The sequence below is a fragment of the Triticum aestivum genome, chromosome 6D (assembly GCF_018294505.1).
Source record: "Triticum aestivum cultivar Chinese Spring chromosome 6D, IWGSC CS RefSeq v2.1, whole genome shotgun sequence".
Taxonomy (NCBI): domain Eukaryota; kingdom Viridiplantae; phylum Streptophyta; class Magnoliopsida; order Poales; family Poaceae; genus Triticum; species Triticum aestivum.
In genome coordinates this window covers 98,093,328-98,114,718 of record NC_057811.1, presented here as the reverse complement: position 1 = coordinate 98,114,718, position 21,391 = coordinate 98,093,328, and the positions used below count along the sequence as shown (strand labels likewise).

At 41.2% G+C, this 21,391-nt stretch overlaps 1 pseudogene; it reads right to left on the bottom strand.

Moving 5' to 3' along the window:
- Nucleotides 1-480: 480 nt before the first annotated feature.
- On the bottom strand, nt 481-20,951 carry LOC123142485 (uncharacterized; annotated as a pseudogene).
- Nucleotides 20,952-21,391: the final 440 nt, after the last annotated feature.

Genomic DNA, 21,391 nt, shown 5'->3' with positions numbered 1-21,391 from the left:
GCACATACACTAATGTAGAAAAGCCTAGCTATGGCGTGCCAAAAACAACCTTCCTGACGTAAAAGCTCCACACCACCAATATGGCGCCATTGTTAAAAAATAATGATGGCGCTGGAGGTTACGCCAATATTATTATACATGTTGTTGGCGTGCGATGTTTGCAACGCCACCATTATATTCACTCACCTAGCGGCGTTCAATGTAATTTAAACACCATGAACGTTTCATGCAAAAAAAATGGTTTTCCACACCATGTAATATTTAGCATTTTACATTAAAACTTAGTACATACTATATAACATCACACGGTAGAACAGTGCCAGATAATAGAACATTACGAGTTAATATTTAAGTGGCTGCTAGCTAGATCTCACAAACATTACCAGTTAATAAAAACATTACGAGCTAAAACAGTACTAGTATATAGTGCTAATACATAAGCAGTTCATTTAGTATCTACTGCCCCGCCATGACATAGTTCTAAATAAGGTTGATGATCATCATCATCCTCAAGCCATGGCGCCGGGTATTTCTGATGATGACTAAGATGGCCTGTCCAACCTGGAGATTTTTTCCAGCAAGGAAGTTGTCCCATCCCGTGGCGCTGAACACAGTGCGACCGCCCGTGTCCACTGCGTAAGCACAATTCGTGATGGAGCCCCTTGCGGTAAGGCGTAGTCCAGCAATGCCTGCTTCATCCGGCTCCATGCCACAGCTCTCACTTAGCCTATTAGGTAATTTCTGAAGAAAAAACAAATATGATAAATGAGCATGTCACATTACTACACACTAAGAGCATATCGTCACGTTCTACACTAAGCATATCACATTACTACACACTAAGCATATCCTCAAATTCTACACTAAGCATATATGCATCACAACACATTAGTACACTAAGCATATCACATTACTACGCACTAAGCATATCACAACATTAGTACACTAATTAAGCATATCACATTACTACGCACTAAGCATATCAAAACTATTATGATAACACCCCTTAAGACCTTATTCTGCTAACACCCGACGCCCACCCCCGAAGCTACAAACTAACCACCGAACCGCGGCGATAAAAAATACCCCGCCCACCTTATCCTGTTCGGCACCAACTACCCTCTCTTCCCGTGCCCCTTCCCCACTCCCCACGACCTCCACCTCCCCTCCACCCTCTCCCCGATCCCCACCACTGTCTCCCCCGACTCCCACCCACCCTACGCCGCTGCCTCTCACCGCGTCGCCCACCGCCCGGCCAACACCTTCCACCGTGCCGCCCATCGCACCGCCCACAGCGCTAGCCACCGGACGGTCGCCACCTCCCACCGCACCGCCCGCCCACCACCACGCAGTGCGCCGCGCGGCCAAATCTACCACGGCCGCCCCTCCCAAAACCACTGCGCACCGCCTCTTCCCAGGTCGCCGCCGCGCCGCCCATCCCCAGGTCGCCGCCACGCACCTGCCCGCGAGCACCATGGGCGTCGACCACTGATACGTCTCCAACGTATCTATAATTTTTGAGTGTTCCATGTTGTTATATTATCAATCTTGAATGTTTTATAATCATTTTATATCTTTTTTGGTACTAACCTATTGACATAGTGCCAAGTGCTAGTTGCTGTTTTCTACATGTTTTTTACATCGCAGGAAATCAATATCAGACGGAGTCCAAATGCCACGAAACTTCATGATGATTTTTTATGGGACAGAAGGAACACAACGGGCCCTGGCTGCGCCTGGGGGTGCCCCGAAGGGGGCACAACCCACCAGGGCGCGCCAGGAGGCTCAGGCGCGCCCTGGTGGGTTGTGCCCACCTCGGGTGCCCCCGGACCGCCTCTTTGCTCTATAAATACCCCAATATTCCAGAAACCCTAAAAACATCGACGAAATATTCATCCAGCCGCCACAGACTCCAGAACCACCAGATCCAATCTAGACACCATCTCGGATGGGGTTCACCAACTCCATTGGTGCCTCTCTGATGATGCGTGAGTAGTTCTTTGTAGACCTTCGGGTCCGTAGTTAGTAGCTAGATGGTTTTCTCTCTCTCGCCGAATTCTGAATACAATGGTCTCTTGGAGATCCATATGATGTAACTCTTTTGCGGTGTGTTTGTTCGGATCTGATGAACTTCGAGTTTATGATCAGTTATACATTTTTGTATCCATGAAATTTATTTGAGTTTCTTTGATATCTTATATGCATGATTACTTATAGCCTCATATTTCTTCTCTGATATTTAGGTTTTGTTTGGACAACTTGATCTATTTATCTTGCAATGGGAAGTGGTGCTTTGTAGTGGGTTCGATCTTACGGTGCTTGATCCCAGTGATAGAAAGGGAACCGACACGTATGTATCGTTGCTACTAAGGATAAAACGATGGGGTCTATCTCTACATAGATAGATCTTGTCTACATCATGTCATCGTTCTTATTGCATTACTCCGTTTCTCCATGAACTTAATACACTAGATGCATGCTGGATTGCGGTTGATGTGTGGAGTAATAGTAGTAGAAGCAGGCAGGAGTTGGTCTACTAATCTTGGACGTGATGCCTATATAATTATCATTGACTGGATATCGTCATGATTATTTGAAGTTCTATCAATTGCCCAACAGTAATTTCTTTACCCAGCGTTTGCTATTTTTTTTCTCGAGAGAAGCCACTAGTGAAACCTACGGCCCCCGGGTCTTCTTTCTCATATATTTGCCTTTGCGATCTACTTTTTCCTTGCATTTATTTTCAGATCTATTAAACCAAAAATACAAAAATACCTTGCTGCATTTTATTTCTATTTATTTTATTTGGCGTTCGATCTATCAATCTACTATAATTTATCTCACGTCCGTTTGCCTATCTTGAGGTGCCGTACCTCGGAAGGGATTGATAACCCCTTTAACACGTCGGGTTGCGAGGATTTGTTATCTTTGTGCAGGGGCTGTTTATGTTGTGTTGCTTGGTTCTCCTACTCGTTCTATAACCTTGGTTTCATATCTGAGGGAAATACCTACCGCCACTGTGCTGCATCATCCCTTCCTCTTTGGGGAAATACTGATGTAGCTTCAAGCGACATCAAAAGGAATTTTTGACCCCGTTGCTGGGAGGATCTTCAATATATACCAGGTTCTTAATCACAAATCTCATCTCCTTGCAATTTACATTATTTGCCATTTGCCTCTCGTTTTGCTGTCCCCCACTTCACAAAAATTTGCCGTTTTATTCGCCTCTCTTTTTTGTTCGTCGTTTTCTTGCCAGATCTATTTTTGTGTGCAACCTTGTTTGTCGTTACTATGCATAGTTCTCCCCCTATTGCTTGCACTCCCGAGAACGAGGTTCTCAACTTTAAACAAAGGGGAGGAGAAAGTTTAAAAGATGTTTGGTATAGAATTTGCAATGCTCATAATAGATCTATCTGTAAGCAATCTACCGTTGTTCTTCTTCGCTGTTTTTATGTTGGCATCACCACTTGGTATAGACTCGTCCTTGATACGATTACCACTGGAAATTTCTTGATGTGTCCCTCTCTTGATGCTTTTAGTGCTATGGGAAATTTAGTGGGATCACCACCTCTCATGATTAATGAAACCACTTTGACTCTTGAGCATGTTATGGAAAGACTAGATGCTATTGAAAAGAAAATACTCACTGAAGATCATACGGAAATTCTAGATAAAAAGATGCATAATTTTGCCACTAATATTGGGTCAAAAGCGGGAGATATTTTTAAGTTGTTAAAAGAGAAGGGTACCATAATCCATGAAAGAATAGAAGAAAGTCTATCTCGGATTGATAAATTGGAATAAATCTTTAGTAATCTAAGAACGGCTTTTATTTCCGCTAAAACTATCAAGAAAACTCCCGTAAAGAGTGGTAGAGCCACCAGGAACAAGGGTGCAACTTCTAGTGATAGCAATAAAGGAGATCTTAAGATGATTAGTATTCACCCGGATTTTGTTGAAGTGATAAGAGATCCTTTTTGCAAGAATGAAATCTTTAAATTTACTCCTAGAAGTATTGCTATTGAAGGTCTTTATGCTAAATCTTTGAAGGGTTCTAAGTGTTTGATTGAAGAGTTGGACAAGGATGACAAAACTTAGATCCTTTCTTTATGCCTAGCTAAGGGCGTAAAACTATAGCGCTCGTTGGGAGGCAACCCAACGAATAAATTTTATTTTTGCTTTTTTGCTTTCTGTTCTTGAGTGTTTGCACAATTATGCTACTGTTATGATTGTGTTTTGTGTGTTTTAATTAGTGTTTGTGCCAAGTAGAACCGATAGGATCTTCTTGGGTGATAATTGTCTGATCTTGCTGAAAAAGAAACTTTGCGCTCACGAAAATAATTGTTAAAAATAATCAGAATGTGATAAAATGCCAATTCGTTTTGCAGAAGATTAATATACAAATTACCAAGTCGTCCTAGTTTTTCAGAATTTTTTTGGAGTTACGTAAGTATTCGAACAAATCCTATAGACTGTTCTGTTTTGACAGATTCTGTTTTCTTTATGTTGTGTGCTTATTTTGATGGCTCTGTTTTTTTATGAGTTTTTGCCATAGAAAAGTTGGAATACAGTAGATATAATAAAAAAATGAATTGGTTTGATATAGCACTTATAATAGTGATTTATTTTTCTTATACTAACGGATCTCACGAAGGTTTTGTTGAGTTTTGTGTGATTGAAGTTTTCAAGTTTTGGGTTATCTTACGATGGATGAAGGAATGATAGAAGAGCCTAAGCTTGGGGATGCCCCAGCATCCCAAGCTATTATCCAAAAATAAGCAACCAACTAAGCCTGGGGATGCCCCCGAGTGGCATCCCCGCTTTCTTCCAATGATTATCGGTATTTTACTCAAAACTATTTTTTTATTCGTCACATGATATGTGTTTTGCTTGGAGCGTCTTGTATGATATGAGTCTTTGTTTGTTTTATTTTGTGTTTTAAGTCATCAATCCTTGCTGGACACACCTATTTGAGAGAGCCAAAATTATGTCATGACTTGTTAGAATTGCTCTCTATGCTTCACTTAAATCTTTTATGAGCTATGGACTTGCTCTAGTGCTTCACTTATATCTTTTTGAGCACGGTGTGCTTCGTATTTTTTGAAGAAATGCTCTCTTGTTTCACTTAGGTTTATTTGAGAGTTAGTGAAATTTTCAAGAAATTCTCTCTTGCTTCAGTTAAATTATTTTGAGAGAAAGAAAGAAAAATTATGCTCTTGATCTTCACTTATATTTGTTTGAGATTATGAAAATCAACACATGAAAATTAGTCCCAAAGTGATAGATATCCAAGAAGGATATGATAAAAACTTTCATGAAGATCACTGGACAAAATAAACTTGTTTCTTAGTAATAGTTTTGAGATATGATGATGTGATATGTGAGTTATGTTGATGAGTAATTATGCTTTAGTAAGAATATTGGTGTTAAGGTTTGTAATTCCCTATGAATGTACGAAAGTCAATAGTCATGCAATGAAATTACATCCTACTTATGGTGCATTATTCGGTGTTAATTATGCTTAATGCTTGCTTATGAGATTATTCGTTTCTTGGTTGGTCGCTTCTCAATCTTTTTGCTAGCCTTCATTTTGCACCAAGTATGATCTCTACTTGTACATCCAAATCCTTTAAACTAGTTTTGCAACATGAGTCCACTATATCTACCTATATGTGGTATTCTTTTGCCGTTCTAAGAAAATTTGCATGTGCCATCTCTAATTTTCAAAATAAACTTCTCTTTTGTGTGTTTGTTTCGCTCGCGGAGTGGTGAGGGGTAGCTAATATTTTCCATGCTGGATGTGTTATTCTCACGATGAGTGTTTATTCACTTGTCATTGCACGAGAGTAAGGCAAAGGTTTTAGGGATGCTCAGTCCCGAAATGCAAAAATGAATTTACTTTATGTTGTCAAATAATAAATTCCTTGGAAACTGTTGGTATGGAGGGCACCCGTGGATACGGTTAGCCATGGAAAGTGAAAGTATGGTGGAAAAAGGAATAAACTTTATTTTCTGTTTGGAAACCGGCTATGGCATATCTACCATGGAAAGTGTTGGGAACTAAGTCGTTTTCGTTGGTGGGATGGATACACCTCTCAAAATGTTTTTATCTCTAATTTTTTCGGTTTGAGCTCTAGCACCTCTACAAATCCCTACTTCCCTCTGCGAAGGGCCTATCTTTACTTTATGCAATTTTTGATTTTGAATTTGAGTCTCCATCTTCTCTTACAAAAGCACCAACTAGGAGGCAATATGATCGTACTTAAGTATTGGGTGTAGTTAATATTCGAGTGTGTTTCATGAATGGATCAATGGTTGAGCATGATGGGCTAGTTATAACTTATTTTAGCGTTGATATTTTGAAAGGCATGGTTGCTTGTTGATATGCTTGAGTATCTAAATTATTATGTCAAAACTAGACTATTGATTTGAATCACATAAAAGTCCAGTTGTCCATGCTATAAAGAAACGAATATGATATGACATGTTAGGCAGCATTCCACATCAAAAATTCTGTTTTTATCACTTACCTACTCGAGGACCAGTAGGAGTTAAGCTTGGGGATGCTGATACGTCTCCAACATATCTATAATTTTTTATTGTTCCATGCTATTATATTATCAATATTGGATGTTTTATAATCATTTTATAGTCATCTTATACAATTTTTTGGTACTAACCTATTGACATAGTGCCAAGTGCCAGTTGTTGTTTTCTGCATGTTTTTTACATCACAGGAAATCAATATCAGACGGAGTCCAAATGCCACGAAACTCCATGATGATTCTTTATGGGCTAGAAGGAACACAACAGGCCCTGGCTGCGCCTGGGGGCTGCCCCGAGGGGGGCACAACCCACCAGGGCGCGCCAGGAGGCCCAGTCGCGCCCTGGTGGGTTGTGCCCACCTCGGGTGCCCCCGGACCGCCTCTTTGCTCTATAAATACCCCAATATTCCATAAACCCTAAAAGCATCGATGAAATATTCATCCAGCTTCCGCAGAGTCCGGAACCACCAGATCCAATCTAGACACCATCTCGGATGGGGTTCACCACCTCCATTGGTGCCTCTCCGATGATGTGTGAGTAGTTCTTTGTAGACCTTCGGGTCCGTAGTTAGTAGCTAGATGGTTTCTCTCTCTCGCTGAATTCTCAATACAATGGTCTCTTGGAGATCCATATGATGTAACTCTTTTGCAGTGTGTTTGTTGGGATCTGATGAACTTTCAGTTTATGATCTGTTATATCTTTTTATGTCCATGAAAGTTATTTGAGTTTCTTTGATCTCTTATATGCATGATTACTTATAGCCTCGTATTTCTTCTCCGATATTTGGGTTTTGTTTGGCCAACTTGATCTATTTATCTTGCAATGGGAAGAGGTGCTTTGTAGTGGGTTCGATCTTACGATGCTTGATCCCAGTGACAGAAAAGGGAACCGGCACTTATGTATCGTTGCTACTAAGGATAAAACGATGGGGTCTATCTCTACATAGATAGATCTTGTCTACATCATGTCATCGCTCTTATTACATTACTCCGTTTCTCCATGAACTTAATACACTAGATGCATGCTGGATAGCGGTCGATGTGTGGAGTAATAGTAGTAGATGCAGGCAGGAGTCGGCCTACTAATCTTGGACGTGATGCCTATATAATGATCACTGCCTGGATATCGTCATGATTATTTGAAGTTCTATCAATTGGCCAATAGTAATTTGTTTACCCACCGTTTGCTATTTTCTCTCGAAGAAGCCACTAGTGAAACCTACGACCCCCGGGTCTTCTTTCTTATACATTTGCCTTTGCGATCTACTTTTTCCTTGCATTTATTTTCAGATCTATTAGACCAAAAATACAAAAATACCTTGCTGCGTTATATTTATATTTATTTTATTTGGTGTTCGATCTATCAATCTACTACAATTTATCTCATATCCGTTTGCCTATCTTGAGGCGCCGTACCCCGGAAGGGATTGACAACCCCTTTAACACGTCGGGTTGCGAGGATTTGTTATCGGTGTGCAGGGGTTGTTTACGTTGTGTTGCTTGGTTCTCCTACTGGTTCGATAACCTTGGTTTCATATCTGAGGGAAATACCTACCGCCGCTGTGCTGCATCATCACTTCCTCTTGACCGACGTTGCTTCAAGCGACATCAACCACATCTGCCCTCCGCCACCTCGTGACCTCCTTGTGCGCTGCGGTGGCCGGATCCACAACCCCCCAGCCCTGGAGACCTCCTGCTGCGCCGCCGCGGCCGGATCCAGTTGTCCTCCTGCTGGTACCCCCCATCCCGACCCAGCACCGCCCATCCCTCCAGCACCTTGGGTCTACGCCGTTTTCGCCGCTGAGGGCGCCACCACCCCTCCCCCGAGTTGAGGTCACCGTGGCCCTCTCCTCCCCGGATCCGGCAAGCCCCCCGTGGCTCTCTCCTCCCCAGCTCCTTTCTAGATCGCCTTATGGCCCCTCGTGGTTTCTGGCGAGTGTGGTGCAGTGCGGGGCGCGCATGCGTGCAGTCCGGGGCGCGTGCCATGCAGCTCGCCGGTTCCACAACTTGCGGCTCACCGGCTGCAGTCCGGGGGCGCGTGACGTGCAGCTCGCCGGTTCCACAACTTGCGGTTCGCCAGCTGTAGTCCGAGGGCGCGTGTCGTGCAGGTCGCCAGTTCACAACTTGCGGTTCACCGGTTGCATCGCCACCCCACCACCAGATCCACCCGGGGGAAGGAAGCCCCTCTGCCGCTCTCTGTCTCCACCGGATGCAGATATTCTCCACATCTAGACTGGCAACAATGGAACTGATGGCATCTTGCTTCCAGAAAGAGGTAATAATACAAGTTCTTTGGACCGTGTAGTGTTGTCACCTGAGAAAGGGATGGGAGTTTGGACTGAAGATAACACGATTGGTACTTTGCTTAGTCTCACAATGATGCGGCACCCAAGCCCATATAGAAGTTACGTGCATACACTGCTAGACTACTAGCCACTTGGACCTGTGGAGTTTCTCAAAAAAATGAACTTGACTTGTGGAGCCATGGGCTGGGCGTGCGAATGCGTTGGACAACTACTTCGTGGCCAAACCACTATCTTTCTCTTTAGACTAAGCACACTCTTCTTTGATAAATATTGTATTCCTTCTTTGAAAGTTGATGATATTGTATTGTCGTGAGCACTTACTACAGTTCATTCCAAACTGCTCGGTCTGTGCTACTCAATGAAGGCCCTGAATTGAAGTTTGCCGAGGTATGGCGTGCGGTTCCGTAATGCAGCATTGCAGTTTGTGACTTGGCGGAGACAATCGCACACCAGCAACTGTTTTGTTCAATTTGCAGCTCACTACTCCCATCCGGGAGGCTCACTGCAAGTTTGTTCTATTTTGAGGGGAGAATGCAGTCCCCTCTCATTGTTGTCTTTTTGTTTTGTTTCTACTAGGGGAGAATGGGAGAATCTCATGGATGCACTGTGGGATTTACTTTATTTTGTTATGTTTCCTACAGAATGCGAGGAACAAAAAAAACATTGAACGCAGTTCGCTCGCCTTGTCCTTCCATCATTGTGCGTGTTTGTTCAGTTCATCTAGGTGGTTCACTTTGTAAAAAAAGAGAGAAATTCCCATGAGAGGTTCACTTCTTTGTCTAATGCACTTTGTGAGACTAAGGAGATGTGGGCGTGTGCAATTTGTGTAGCAGCTCCTTATCCCTCTGCATGAGGTACAATTTGTTTTCGTGTGTCTCAAAATTCAGTCGAACTATATCAATGCTTGCAATGTGTTTGGTCCTCAGGTGTGGTTCACTTTTAAGAGTGATGCTGTTCACTTGCGCCTAACATGAAAAGTGCAAAAAATTTAGCGAAACAACAAGATAGTAATGTCGTTCACTTCAATATATGCCGCGATTCACTTGCCCTCGTCTCTTTGGTCCACTCTCGTTCATAAAAAAATTGAAAGAAAGACAACAAAAAACTTGTTCGGGAAAATTTATGACAGACAAAAAATAAATCAAGAAGTTCACTTGATTGTCTGATGCAGTGCGATTTTCGACCGAAGCAGTGCGGTTTTCTGTCGGATGAAGTTTACTCGTCGATTTTGGTGCTGTGAAAAACAGAGTATCCGTATTTCGCTAATTTTAAAATTGCTCTTAAACTGTAAGGAATTAGAGAGAGTGTTCTAAATGAAAAAGTTGTGTCTCGTCGATATATCTTTCCCACGGCGTATCATTTGAATCATTTCGACAAGCGGTTTGTAAAAATTTCACCAAAAATGACCGCTGCCACTCGTCGTCGACCGCACCATTTTCAAAATTAACTTCAAATCGTAAGGAATCTTAAAACCATTTCTACATATGAAAGTTGCGCCTCGTCCATAGCTTTCCAACGATGTATTGCACTCCTCATTTCGGCAAACGATTCAAAAACTAGAGCGAATATTAAAAAGATGCGCCTCGATGATATCTTTCCAACGGCGTATCATTTGCATTATTCCCATGAGTGGTTTAGAAAAAATCGTGAAAATACGCTCGCTGCCACTCGTCGTCCGCCGCATCATTTTTGAAACTGCTCTTAAACCGCGAGGAATATCGAAAAATGTTCAACATGGTGAAGTTGCGCCTAATCCATAGCTTCCCAACGGTATATTATATGCCTCGTTCCGATAAACGGATAAAAAGTAGAGCGAAAACAGTACCGAAAAAACACTGCGTGCAGTTTTTTCCGACACGAAGTTCACTAATCTGTATATATATATATATATATATATATATATATATATCAGCATCAAATTTCAACACTAAGCACATCAAATTTCTACACTAATTAATAAGTAACATACCATGATATGGCGGTTAACATTTGTCCTTGTCAGGCGGGTCATGAATGGCATCCGACGTAGTCATCACGTGGAGGAAGTATGTACCAAAGGTTGCCCGATTCGTCCTCTCTTAGCCTGATTCCTTTGCCATAGAGGGCTTCATCAAGTGGGTCATCATCTTCGTCCTCCAAATTGATGTAGATAACAGCCAGCCTTGGAGGTTCTCTTCTGAAGGAGAAGCTGATAAGTTCACCCACAGTGAGATGCATGTGGGAGATGAAACGATTCCATTCATCTCCTCCAATCTGGGATATTTTTCGTCCCTTGTGGACCTCGGTAGTGTAGGGCTGATAACCCACAAGTATAGGGGATCGCAACAGTTTTCGAGGGTAGAGTATTCAACCCAAATTTATTGATTCAACACAAGGGGAGCCAAAGAATATTCTCAAGTATTCACAGTTGAGTTGTTAATTCAACCACACCTGGATAACAATATCTGCAGCAAAGTATTTAGTAGCAAAGTAGTATGGAAGTAACGATAACGGTAGCAAAAGTAATATTTTTGGCTTTTGTAGTAATTGTAACAATAGCAACGGAAAAGTAAATAAGCGAAGAACAATATGTGAAAAGCTCGTAGGCATTGGATCGGTGATGGAGAATTATACCGGATGCGGTTCATCATGTAACAGTCATAACATAGGGTGACACAGAACTAGCTCCAATTCATCAATGTAATGTAGGCATGTATTCCGAATATAGTCATACGTGCTTATGGAAAAGAACTTGCATGACATCTTTTGTCCTACCCTCCCGTGGCAGCGGGGTCCTAATGGAAACTAAGGGATATTAAGGCCTCCTTTTAATAGAGTACCGGACCAAAGCATTAACACATAGTGAATACATGAACTCCTCAAACTATGGTCATCACCGGGAGTGGTCCCGATTATTGTCACTTCGGGGTTGCCGGATCATAACACATAGTAGGTGACTATAGACTTGCAAGATAGGATCAAGAACTCACATATATTCATGAAAACATAATAGGTTCAGATCTGAAATCATGGCACTCGGGCCCTAGTGACAAGCATTAAGCATAGCAAAGTCATAGCAACATCAATCTCAGAACATAGTGGATACTAGGGATCAAACCCTAACAAAACTAACTCGATTACATGATAAATCTCATCCAACCCATCACCGTCCAGCAAGCCTACGATGGAATTACTCACGCACGACGGTGAGCATCATGAAATTGGTGATGGAGGATGGTTGATGATGACGACGGCGATGGATTCCCCTCTCCGAGCCCCGAACGGACTCCAGATCAGCCCTCCCGAGAGGTTTTAGGGCTTGGCCGTGGCTCCGTATCGTAAAACGTGATGAATCCTTCTCTCTGATTTTTTTCTCCCCGAACACGAATATATGGAGTTGGAGTTGAGGTCGGTGGAGCAACAGGGGGCCCACGAGGCAGGGGGCGCGCCCAGGGGGGCAGGCGCGCCCCCACCCTCGTGGACAGGTGGAGGCCCCCCCTGACGTGGATTCTTCTTCCAGTATTTTTAATATTTTCCAAAAATAAGTTCCATCGAGTTTCAGGTCATTCCGAGAACTTTTGTTTGTGCACATAAATAACACCATGGCAATTCTGCTGAAAACAACGTCAGTCTGGGTTAGTTCCATTCAAATCATGCAAGTTAGAGTCCAAAACAAGGGCAAAAGTGTTTGGAAAAGTAGATACGACGGAGACGTATCAACTCCCCCAAGCTTAAACCTTTGCTTGTCCTCAAGCAATTCAGTTGATAAACTGAAAGTGATAAAGAAAAACTTTTACAAACTCTGTTTGCTCCTCTTGTTGTAAATATGTAAAGCCGGCATTCAAGTTTTCAGCAAAGATTATAACTAACCATATTCACAATAACATTTAGGTCTCATGTTTACTCATGTCAATGGCATAATCAACTAGCGAGCAATAATAATAAATCTCGGATGACAACGCTTTCTGAAAACAATCATGATATAATATAACAAGATGGTATCTCGCTAGCCCTTTCTGAGACCGCAAAACATAAATGCAGAGCACCTTTAAAGATCAAGGACTGACTAGACATTGTAATTCATGGTAAAAGAGATCCAGTCATAGTCATACCCAATATAAATTAATAGTAATGGATGCAAATGAAAGCAGCGCTCTCCAGCTAGTGCTTTTAATAAGAGGGTGATGACTCAAAATAAAAGTAAATAGATAGACCCTTCGCAGAGGGAAGCAGGGATTTGTAGAGGTGCCAGAGCTCGATTTTAAAGCAGAGATAAATAATATTTTGAGCGGCATACTTTCATTGTCAACATAACAACCAAGAGATGGCGATATCTTCCATGCTACACACATTATAGGCGGTTCCCAAACAAAATGGTAAAGTTTATACTCCCCCTCCACCAACAAGCATCAATCCATGGCTTGCTCGAAACAACGAGTGCCTCCAACTAACAACAGTCCCAGGGGGAGTTTTGTTTGCAATTATTTTGATTTAGTTTGCATAAAGCATGGGACTGGGCATCCCGATTACCAGCCATTTTCTCGTTAGTGAGGAGCGGAGTCCACTCCTCTTGAGAATAACCCGCCTAACATGGAAGATAAGGACAACCCTAGTTGATACATGAGCTATTCAAGCATACAAAACAGAATTTCATTTGAAGGTTTAGAGTTTGGCACATACAAATTTACTTGGAACGGCAGGTAGATACTGCATATAGGAAGGTATAGTGGACTCATATGGCATAACTTTGGGGTTTAAGGGATTGGATGCACAAGCAGTATTCCCGCTTAGTACAAGTGAAGGCTAGCAAAAGACTGGGAACCGACCAACTAGAGAGCGATAACAGTCATGAACATGCATTAAAATTAATATACATTAAATGCAAGCATGAGTAGGATATAATCCACCATGAACATAAATATCGTGAAGGCTATGTTGATTTGTTTCAACTACATGTGTGAACATGTGCCAAGTTGAGTCACTTAAATAATTCAAAGGAGGATACCACCCCACTATACCACATCACAACCATTTTAATAGCATGTTGGCACGCAAGGTAGACCATTATAAACTCCTAGCTAATTAAGCATGGCACGAGCAACTATGATCTCTAATTGTCATTGCAAACATGTTTATTCATAATAGGCTGAATCAGGAACGATGAACTAATCATATTTACAAAAACAAGAGAGGTCGAGTTCATACCAGCTTCTCTCATCTCAATCAGTCCATCATATATCGTCATAATTGCCTTTCACTTGCACGACCAAATGATGTGAATAATAATAATAGTGCACGTGCATTGGACTAAGCTGGAATCTACAGGCATTCAATAAACAGGAGAAGACAAGGCAATATGGGCTCTTGGTTAAATCAACAATAATGCATATAGGAGCCACTTCAACAATTTCATTATGGTCTTCTCCTATCGACCCCCAAAGAAATAAAACTATTTACACGGGAAAGCTCCCAACAAGCAAAACAAGAACATAAAATCTTTTTGGGTTTTCTTTTAATTATTACTACAGCAAGAAAAGTGAACTAACTAAAAGCTACAACTATTTGTTTTTGGTTTTTCTTAACGTTTATTAAACACACAAAAAAAGCGTAAAAAGAAAATAAACTAGCATGGATATTAGAGTGAAAAACTATGAGCACCAACATCTAGCAATGAGTGTGTGAACATGAATGTAATGTCGGTGAGAAATACGTACTCCCCCAAGCTTAGGCTTTTGGCCTAAGTTGGTTTATTGCCACGGATGGCCTGGCGGATATCCATAGTTATAGCCGGGGTCGTACTGAGATGCAGCGGCTATTGCATCGTGGGCTGCAGCTTGGAGGCGAGCTGCCCTCGTCCTCCTTTCGTACTCATTTGCCTCCTCTCTGGTTATAAAATGTCTTCCCTTTTCCTGAAAGTCAAAGAGAGCAGGAGCAGGGAGGACAATATTGACAGCGTGACGCTAGTCAAAGATTAGTCGATACTGTAGAGGTGGTTCATTCCTCTCGACAAACTGATGGTGAACCATATCATTAAAGTCTAGATAAGTAGGAGGCAATTCAATATCATCATCACGTATGGTTACACCAAGAAAATCAGCTAAGCGGGTTGCATAAATTCCACCAAAGAAATCTCCATTAAATCTATTGTGATGCAACCTACGCGCAACAATGGCTCCCAAATTATAAGATTTGTCTCCTAACATAGCACTCCTAAGAATACTGAGGTCAGGGACACACATATGACATGCTTCATCTTTACCATTTATGCACCTACCTATAAAGAGAGCAAAATAATGTATAGCAGGAAAATGAATGCTCCCTATGGTAGCTTGTGCTATATCTCTAGATTCCCCCACAGTTATACTAGCAAGAAAATCTCTAAATTCAGATTTGCGAGGTTCACTAGCACTACCCCATTGTGGAAGTTTGCAAGCAGTGGTAAAATCCTCTAAGTCCATCGTATAAGATTTTTCATAAAGATCAAACAGGACAGTTTGAGAATTGCGTGAAGATGAAAATTCAAACCTCCTCACAAAGGAACTAGTGAGATAGTGGTACTGGCGGCACTTTTGCTCCTCGAAGCTCACAAGATCAGTGTTACGCAAATATGCGTTAAATTCTTCCTTGATTCCCGCTCGATCCATAAAGTCCTCTGAAGGCCATTCACAAGGCCGCACTGGAGCGTTCCTTGGTGGCTCATCGTCAGCATCACGCATTGCAAGCCTGGGTCCTTGCTTCCTTGAAGAACCACCTTGGTACATTTTCCTAAGCATATTTCTTCCTCTGAAAAAATTTCTGAATTTTTTAGTAACTTCAAATAAAAGTGAACCAAACACAACAAAATTGGTAGAAACTACTCCCACAAGTGCCTAGAGACTATATCATGAATTAGAACTACTTGGAACCATATAAATTTGACATGCAAGCTCAAGAACATGGTCACCTAGGCAGCACAAATTTGCAATGAATAAAGCACTAGAACAAAAACTAATTGGACCAATGGAGGAGTCACATACCAAGGAACAATCTCCCAAAGCAGTTTTATGAGAGGTGCTTTGAACAAGGAGATCGAAAATCGCAGCAAAATGAGCTAGAACTCGTGCTTGAGCTGGATGGTGAATTTTTTGGGAGGAAGAAGAAGTGTGTGGGTGCAGGAATAAGTGGAGGAGAGCCACCATGGGCCCACGAGGCAGGGGGCGCCCCCTTTAGGGGTGGGCGCGCCCTGGACCCTCATGGCTAGGTGCTTGCTCCCCCTGCTGTGTTCTCAGTGCCAGATATTCTCAAATATTCCAGAAAAAATCATATTAAATTGGCAGGGCATTTGGTGAACTTTTATTTTCGGGGTATTTTTATATTGCACGGATAATTCAGAAAACAGACAGGAAAATACTATTTTTGCTTCATTTCAACTAAATAACAGAAGGTAAAAGGAGGGTACAGAAGGTTGTGCCTTCTAGTTTCATCCATCTCATGCTCATCAAACGGAATCCACTAACAAGGTTGATCAAGTCTTGTTAACAAACTCATTCCGAATAACATGGAACCGGAGAAATTTCGAATAACACTATGTTACCTCAACGGGGATATGCACATCCCTAATAATAAGAATATCATATTTCTTCTTGATAGTAGGAAGAGGAAATTCAAAACGTCCAAAAATAATCGATGGAATTTTTCTAATAGAATTGATACTGTAGACTTGAGGTTGTTTCCTCGAAAAGTGTACCGTATGCTCATTACCATTAACATGAAAAGTGACATTGCCTTTGTTGCAATCAATAACAGCCCCTGCAGTATTCAAAAAGGACTTCCAAGAATAATAGACATACTATCGTCCTCGGGAATATCAAGAATAACAAAGTCCGTTAAAATAGTAACGTTTGCAACTACAACAGGCACATCCTCACAAATACCAACAGGTATAGCAGTTGATTTATCAGCCATTTGCAAAGATATTTCAGTAGGTGTCAACTTATTCAAGTCAAGTCTACGATATAAAGAGAGAGGCATAACACTAACACCGGCTCCAAGGTCACATAAAGCAGTTTTAACATAGTTTCTTTTAATGGAGCATGGTATAGTTGGTACTCCTGGATCTCCTAGTTTCTTAGGTATTCCACCCTTAAAAGTGTAATTAGCAAGCATGGTGGAAATTTCAGCTTCCGGTATCTTTCTTTTATTAGTGACAATTTCTTTCATATACTTAGCATAAGGATTCATTTGGAGCATATCAGTTAATCGCATACGCAAAAAGATAGGTCTAATCGTTTCAGCAAAGCGCTCAAAATCCTCATCATCCTTTTTCTTGGATGGTTTGGGAGGAAAAGGCATGGGTTTCTAAACCCAAGGTTCTCTTTCCTTACCGTGCTTCCGAGCCACAAAGTCTCTCTTATCATAATGTTGATTCTTTGATTGTGGGTTCAATTTCTACATCATTATCATTACTAGGTTGAGCATCATCATGAAAATTATCATTAACATTTTCATTAGGTTCATGTTCATTACCAGATTGTGTTTCAGCATCAAAAATAGAAATATCATTTGGATTCTCAGGTGGTTCAGCAATAGGTTCACTAGAAGCATGCAAAGTCCTATCATTTTTCTTTTTCTTTTTAGAAGGTCTAGGTGCATCTAAATTACTTCTCTGAGAATCTTGCTTAATTCTCTTAGGATGGCCTTCAGGATACAGAGGTTCCTGAGTCATTTTACCAGTTCTAGTAGCCACTCTAACAGAAAAGTCATTGTTCTTACTATTCAATTCATTGAGCAAATCATTCTAAGCTTTAAGTACTTGTTCTACTTGAGTGGTAACCATAGAAGCATGTTTACTAATGAGTTTAAGTTCACCTTTAACTCTGGACATATAATCACCCAAGTATTCAAGCGTATCAGAATTATATTTCAATTGTCTACCAATATAAGCATTGAAGTTTTCTTGTTTAACAATAAAATTGTCAAACTCATCTAAGCATTGTCTAGCAGACTTATAACGAGGAATATCACCTTCATCAAATCTGTAGAGAGAATTTACCTTTACTACCTGTGTCGGGTTATCAACACCATGAGTTTTTTCAATAGGTGATGGATTAAGATCATATGTTTCTTCAACAGGCAGTAAATTAAGACCATGTATTTCTTCAATAGGAGGTAAATTCTTAACATCTTCAGCTTTAATACCTTTTTCTTTCATAGATTTCTTTGCCTCTTGCATATCTTCAGGACTGAGAAATAGAACACCCCTCTTCTTCGGAGTTGGTTTAGGAATAGGCTCAGGAGTTGGCTCAGGAAGTGTCCAATTATTTTCATTTGTCAACATATTATTCAATAGAATCTCAGCTTCATCCGGTGTTCTTTCCCTGAAAACAGAACCAGCACAACTATCCAGGTAATCTCTGGAAGCATCGGTTAGTCCATTATAAAAGATATCAAGTATTTCATTTTTCTTAAGAGGATGATCAGGCAAAGCATTAAGTAATTGGAGAAGCCTCCCCCAAGCTTGTGGGAGACTCTCTTCTTCAATTTGCACAAAATTATATATATCCCTTAAAGTAGCTTGTTTCTTATGAGCAGGGAAATATTTAGTATAGAAGTAATAAATCATATCTTGGGGACTATGCAAACAACCAGGATCAAGAGAATTAAACCATATCTTAGCATCACCCTTTAATGAGAAAGGAAATATTTTAAGGATATCAAAGTAGCGAGTTCTCTCATCATTAGTGAACAGGGTGGCTATATCATTTAATTTAGTAAGATGTGCCACAACAGTTTCAGATTCATAGCCATAAAAAGGATCGGGTTCAACCAAAGTAATTATCTCAGGATCAACAAAGAATTCATAATCCTCATCAGTAACACAGATAGGTGAAGTAGCAAAAGCAGGGTCAGGTTTCATTCTAGCATTAAGAGATTGCTGCTTCCAATTAGCTAATAACTTCTTAAGATCATATCTATCATTGCAAGGAAAAATAGCTCTAGCAGCTTCTTCATCCATAACATAACCCTCAGGAACAACATGTAATTCATACTTATTAGGGGGAGAGTCTTCATCATCACTATCATCAATATTATCAGTTTCAATAATTTCATTCTCTCTAGCCCTAGCAAGTTGTTCATCAAGAAATTCACCAAGTGGTACAGTAGTATCAAGCATAGAAGTAGTGTCATTATAAGTATCATGCATAGCAGAAGTGGCATCATCAATAACATGCGACATATTAGAATTAATAGCAGAAGCAGGTTTAGGTGTCGCAAGCTTACTCAAAACAGAAGGTGAATCAAGTGCAGAGCTAGATGGCAGTTCCTTACCTCCCCTCGTAGTTGAGGGATAAATTTTTGTTTTCTCGTCTTTCAAGTTCCTCATAGTGACCAGCAGATATAAATCCCAAGTGACTCAAAGAATAGAGCTATGCTCCCCGGCAACGGCGCCAGAAAATGGTCTTGATAACCCACAAGTATAGGGGATCGCAACAGTTTTCGAGGGTAGAGTATTCAACCCAAATTTATTGATTCGACACAAGGGGAGCCAAAGAATATTCTCAAGTATTAGCAGTTGAGTTGTCAATTCAACCACACCTGGATAACTTAATATCTGCAGCAAAGTATTTAGTAGCAAAGTAGTATGGAAGTAACGGTAACGGTAGCAAAAGTAATATTTTTGGGTTTTGTAGTGATTGTAACAGTAGCAACGGAAAAGTAAATAAGCGAAGAACAATATGTGAAAAGCTCGTAGGCATTGGATCGGTGATGGAGAATTATGCCGGATGCGGTTCATCATGTAACAGTCATAACATAGGGTGACACAGAACTAGCTCCAATTCATCAATGTAATGTAGGCATGTATTCCGAATATAGTCATACGTGCTTATGGAAAAGAACTTGCATGACATCTTTTGTCCTACCCTCCCGTGGCAGCGGGGTCCTAATGGAAACTAAGGGATATTAAGGCCTCCTTTTAATAGAGTACCGGACCAAAGCATTAACACATAGTGAATACATGAACTCCTCAAACTATGGTCATCACCGGGAGTGGTCCCGATTATTGTCACTTCGGGGTTGCCGGATCATAACACATAGTAGGTGACTATAGACTTGCAAGATAGGATCAAGATCTCACATATATTCATGAAAACATAATAGGTTCAGATCTGAAATCATGGCACTCGGGCCCTAGTGACAAGCATTAAGCATAGCAAAGTCATAGCAACATCAATCTCAGAACATAGTGGATACTAGGGATCAAACCCTAACAAAACTAACTCGATTACATGATAAATCTCATCCAACCCATCACCGTCCAGCAAGCCTACGACGGAATTACTCACGCACGGTGGTGAGCATCATGAAATTGGTGATGGAGGATGGTTGATGATGACGACGGCGATAGATTCCCCTCTCTGGAGCCCCGAACGGACTCCAGATCAGCCCTCCCGAGAGGTTTTAGGGCTTGGCGGCGGCTCCGTATCATAAAACGCGATGAATCCTTCTCTCTGATTTTTTTCTCCCCGAACACGAATATATGGAGTTGGAGTTGAGGTCGGTGGAGCAACAGGGGGCCCACGAGGCAGGGGGCGCGCCCAGGGGGGCAGGCGCGCCCCCATCCTCGTGGACAGGTGGAGGCCCCCTGACGTGGATTCTTCTTCCAGTATTTTTAATATTTTCCAAAAATAAGTTCCGTGGAGTTTTAGGTCATTCCGAGAACTTTTGTTTCTGCACATAAATAACATCATGGCAATTCTGCTGAAAACAACGTCAGTCCGGGTTAGTTCCATTCAAATCATGCAAGTTAGAGTCCAAAACAAGGGCAAAAGTGTTTGGAAAAGTAGATACGACGGAGACGTATCAAGGCCCCCCTGGAGATCACATTGTCTTCTGTAATTAGCTCATTGAACTCCAATCTCACATTGCAAGGGAGGATCTATGTAAAAAACCCAAAAAACAAACACATTGCGTTATGGGAAATAGTAAGAAAAACAAAAGAACAAACTATTAGAAGGTTCATGTAATTCTTTACCGCTTCAAGGACAAAGCATGGCTGGAAGTAGATGTGAAACAGCGTGCCACTTGCAAGGTCGGTTGCGCACCTTGACTTGCACATTGGACATGGTGACTGCTGCGCCATTCTACATAAAATATAATTGAAACTAATTAAGTATATAAACACTTTGTACACTAGTAAATCAATTTATACCAAACATACCACTACATAAACTAAGTATATAAATCTACACCAGTAATTGGATACACAAATAAACAAAATCCACAGAGGGAGACACACAAGTAATCGGATTATAATCAACTACATGAATTTATACCAAACATACCACTACATAAACTAAGTATATAATTCTACACTAGTAATTGCACACACAAATAAACAAAATCCACGGAGGGAGACACACAAGTAATCGGATTATAATCAAAATGCATTATAAATATCGGATTCTACACAATAGCAATCGGATTAAAGCAATCCCCTAATCAACTACATGAATCCCAATGGATCCCGGCCATGTGGCGTGTCCGCAAATGGAGGACGTGGGAGAGTGGAGAGGAAGGAGA